Source organism: Pseudoliparis swirei, chromosome 21, assembly GCF_029220125.1.
Source record: "Pseudoliparis swirei isolate HS2019 ecotype Mariana Trench chromosome 21, NWPU_hadal_v1, whole genome shotgun sequence".
In the NCBI taxonomy this organism is placed as follows: Eukaryota; Metazoa; Chordata; class Actinopteri; order Perciformes; family Liparidae; genus Pseudoliparis; species Pseudoliparis swirei.
This window is the reverse complement of record NC_079408.1, coordinates 11,305,281-11,310,075: the sequence shown is the minus strand read 5'-3', so window position 1 is coordinate 11,310,075 and position 4,795 is coordinate 11,305,281.

Here is a 4,795-nt window from a genome sequence, read left to right as displayed (position 1 = left end):
TGTGTGAGTGTCACGGCTCACTCTGTACAGTCTGTCCCTGATCAATGTGAAGTGCGGATATGTCTGCGCTGCGTCAGGGCGCACCAGCTGACCATCAATTTGTATCACTTGGTCAAAGGCTGAGCGTAAAGTATCGTCCCGAGACTGCTCGAGTGGAAAATCTTCCATGGAGTGAAACTCGGGAGCCGGAGGAGTCGCCATAGGAGGCTCTGCCGGTTCCCCCTCCCCGTCTGCAGTGTCGGACAACCTTGCGTCACCGCTGAGCACGGCGCACACACCGCATGACCCTGTCTGCCGTGAACGCACCCCCGCAGCCTTCCCCATTAACTTATCAAACCCTGGCCAATCGGTTCCCAAGATTACGGGGTGCGTAAGGCGGGAGCTAACCGCGACCTTCACATTATGCTTTGTCCCCCCGTGTCTAATTTCCGCTGACACTATGGGATACTCGTGAATGTCCCCATGCACACTCCTTATCTTCACCCACAATGCCCCTGGTCAAACCAGGCTCTGGTGGATCATAGACTGTGTACAGTCGGAATCCACCATTGCCTGATGTACACCCCCCTGGATTCTTACCGGTACGTCGCTCCCGGACCTGGGGAGGGTGTTGGAGAGCCGGCAACCCGGATCACCTCGCCCACCTCCATCAGCGGACACTCCCACCGGACGTGTCCGGGCTGTCTGCACCGCCAACACTCCTGCCCTGGTGTTTGAGGGACTACCTGTGGGTTGGGAAGGGTGCTGGTGTTTACTGGGGCCGGTATGGGTCGCGTCAGGGGCCGCATCGGCCTGGCCGGAGCCAGTGCACTGTCGCTGTCCATCTGACCGCCGGGGTGCACCGCCAGGTGGTCCTCCGCCCGTGTGATGGCGGCCTCCAGCGACGTGGGGCCGTGACAGCGGACCCACTCTGCTGTTCCGGCCGGCAGCCCCTCCACGAACCGCTCCACGACGACCTTCTCCACCGCCGCCTGCGCCCCTTCTGTGCTCCCGGACTGCAGCCACCTCGTCGCGGCGTCCCTCAGCCGTTGCGCGTACGCAAACGGACGGTCGTCGGGCCCCATCGTGGCCTCGCGAAACCTCCGCCGGTGATCCTCCGGAGTCAGACCCAGCCTATCCATCACCGCCTTTCGCATGTCCGCATAACTGTGGCATGCTGCTGGGGGAAGGGCCCCGCGTTGGGCTCCAGTGCGACACGCGTGTAGCCGTCACCAGTAGGTTTCCCCCCCCTAAGCACCAATAAGGACTGAGCAGCCAGAGGGATATTTGTTAATTACTTTTATTGCAACCGCAGACTGTGTCTCTGCTCTCCACACTCCCGATCCTCTGTCCGTCCAGCACCTTGATGGAGACAGCCTCAGATACACAAACACATATCGTCATCAGCTGGACTGATTACCAATCAGGCCAGCTGATGACAATCAGACACCGTTCCCTGAACCACCCCCCGGCTCCACCCACTCTGCAGCCGAGCCTAAACACCCCCCGCTGCCACAGTGCTGCAGTTGTTGTTGCTGCCGCAGTTGTTGTTGTCCTGATCAGGACTCAAAATGCTGAGGCGTCAGTGAGCAGTTTACTAATCACAACAAAAACTCTCCTAAGAGGTGGAGGCTAAATAATGTCCAAAGAAACCAAACGCTGGATTATGAAAACTATAACAAAAATCGCTCTTTCGAGGTTGGTAAGAAGTTTTCCAAAAAGGCTCGGTGGCTATGAATGTGGCCTTGGTGAACGACCATGAGACAAAACACTTTGGCACAGGACAGAGGGAAGACGCAGACTATAAGCACATGAGGGTAATGGGGAACAGGTGGAAACAATCAGGGATCAGGGGAGACAATCAGACCGGTGACACATGAGGAAGGGCAAGTGACCTGAAACGAGAGGAGAGTTAGCCTTCAAAATAAAACAGGAAGTTACGAGACAAAACCCCAAGACAAGACAAGCTTCACCACGGTGTGACAGTTGTATGTGCTACAGTTGTTGTAATTGATAGAAGATAATTACTCTTGTTCATAATTTTACCTTGATCTTGCCTCTCAAAAATGTACCTCCTCTACCTTTATGAAAGGTATGAAAGTCTATGAAAGTTGAATGCTTATTGCCTATAACAAGGGTATTTTTTTATATTATTATTTTGTGAACAAGGGCCGCCAGTTACGTCAAATGACTCAAAACATGCTGAATTATGTGTTTCTAAACAAACCTATTATATATAAATATGTATATATAGATTATCGAAGTAAAAATAAAAATGGATGATAGTCAAATTAAAGTAAAAAACAATAATTAATTATTTCACATTGTTTCAGTACTTCTCAGCACAATATAAAAATGATTATTTGCATATAAATAATTTAATTAAAGCATACTGGATGTGGATACGCGGCATTAAATGTATTTATGGAGGAACCAATGTAATATATATTGACCTTTGCCCTATCTGGGCCAATATGGTCACTTCTGTAGGTCGTGCTAGTTCAGTGTTTAATCCAGGAGTGAAGGTGCTGAGAAAACCGTCATTAAAAAAAAAGTGCCTTCTTAACGCACAATCAATTCTCCCAACAATCCCCCTTTCAGTTAGTATGAACCTAAGTCCTTACTGTATTATCAATATATTTAATAGTGTAATTACCCAAAATGATTAGATATAAGATGAAAAGTTATGAATTCTTCCTCTCTTTCTGCTTTCAATGTTTTTAACTATTTCAGTGTCTCATAATCAGTGCAGCTGCTCGCCATGTTGGTGCCCTAAGCATAACTCCTTCATGATGCCCCCCTGAGATAGGAAAGAGACCCACGGCGAGCGCTGTCGACACTGCTCATAATAATCCAGGTCACATCTGTCACAGTGCAAACCTTTCCCCTTATGTGGCAGCCCACATGTATGAACGTCTTCATGTTGAAAAGGAATGAAGGTTCATGACATAACCGGCATTCAATCTGGTAGTTCTCTGGCTAAAGATCATAGCACACTCCCTTCTTTTGTCCTGTGTATTTATGGTGTTTTCCATCTATGTGAATGTTGAAAGAAGTTAGACCAGTATGACATTAAAACATATCTAGATAAAGAATAGAATAGTGATGGAGCAGAAATATTTCAAGAAGAAAAAACATATTGAAACATTCTGAACAAATATTGCTAAATGTATTTGAGAGTAAATTTGTAACTAGATTATACAATACAATCACATTTATATCGACATAAAATCTGAAAAGCATCTTCGAAACAAGTGTACATTTTGTATATGTTCCAGTCATAAAGCCCTAATCATAATGAACTATAAATATGTAGAAGTACTTTTTTACACCTTCAAATTCAATGGAAAGAAAACTTGACATTTGTAATTAACAATTTAAGCAAATTAATTCAATAAAAACCAGTAAACTGCAGTTAATTATACAGCTCATTTAAATTAACACCCCTTGTACCTGGATGAATGACATAACATAGATTGCTGGATTATCACAAGTACATTTTTTACTTTTGCTAAAGTTGAAACGGGCCCATTATGATTTTGTGAGCTTCCTAGCTGTAGGTCAGGGGTGCTCAATACGTCGATCGCGATCTACCAGTCGATCGCGGCGTAGTATTGGTAGATCGCATGACATTTAAAAAATTGGCCCGCCCCCCTGAAATCTCTGTGTGTGCGCGCATCGGGACGGAGCAAAAAAAAAGTCACTTGTATCTGAACCAACAATCCACTTAGTGATGAAAGATCTCTTTTAGAATTTGACGATTATCTTGCCTCTCAAAAATTGACAGGGAGCAATCTCCGCTTCCTCTATGGACATCCTCCTTTTTTATATAGGGCGACAGTGGCTCAGTGGTTAGTAGGTTTCTCTTTCAATTTTGGGGGGGGGGCCCGATATCCATTATTAGAGACAGTTCATAGTTTGGTTTAGTCAAAAAGTGATTTTGCTCTTTGATAACAAAAGTGACATAATGTCAGGGTCATAGTGATATTTTATGCTCATTTGGACAATATCACTGAGATAAAGATGAACTAGTTCAGTGGAAAATATACCATTCAATGGAAAAATATATAATAATAAGATATATTAATGCAAAGAAAAGAGAGGTGTCGATAGTTATTTATTGTATTTAGAATTCGGTTATTCACACGTTTAACTTCTTAAAATGAGCCTCAACTTTAGCTGTGTCACTGATTCAGGTAAGATACAAAAGAGAACTGGGAAAGGTGCAAAGTTTACTTACCTATGAGATTCTTACATCTATTCAAACACCACCGGACATGTTATCATTAAATGATCTTAAAATGAACACCAGTATCACCGATTGTTTATTTTAGAAATGGCTCTCACAAACAAGATTTAGCTTTACTTGAGGCAAATGAAAGGGAAACTTAGAAACTGTCTCCATTGAGCGATTGTAATGAGTAATGAGCATTACTTGATACACTTCCCACCAAATTTGCAAAACATCACACAAGAGATGATTTCAATTCTTCAAAGACTTTTTATTCTGATCATTGTAAAGTTTCTGACAAATATTCTACAAACATTTAGAAATCACAGAATACAGCTATACATGAATATATAAATACATCTTGAATAAATAAAACTAATTGACAGTGCAATGTTTTGACCATGTATATAATGATAATATAACTCTAGGCCTATTTGGTTCATGGTTGGTTACACGACTCATGATGAGCTGCAGTGTTGTTCCTTTAATTAACTTTAGACACATGTTCCCTTTACAATATGCTCTCCAATATGATGTTGAGCATGATTTAACTGATTACACTTGGCCACTTGTATTTGTTTACGT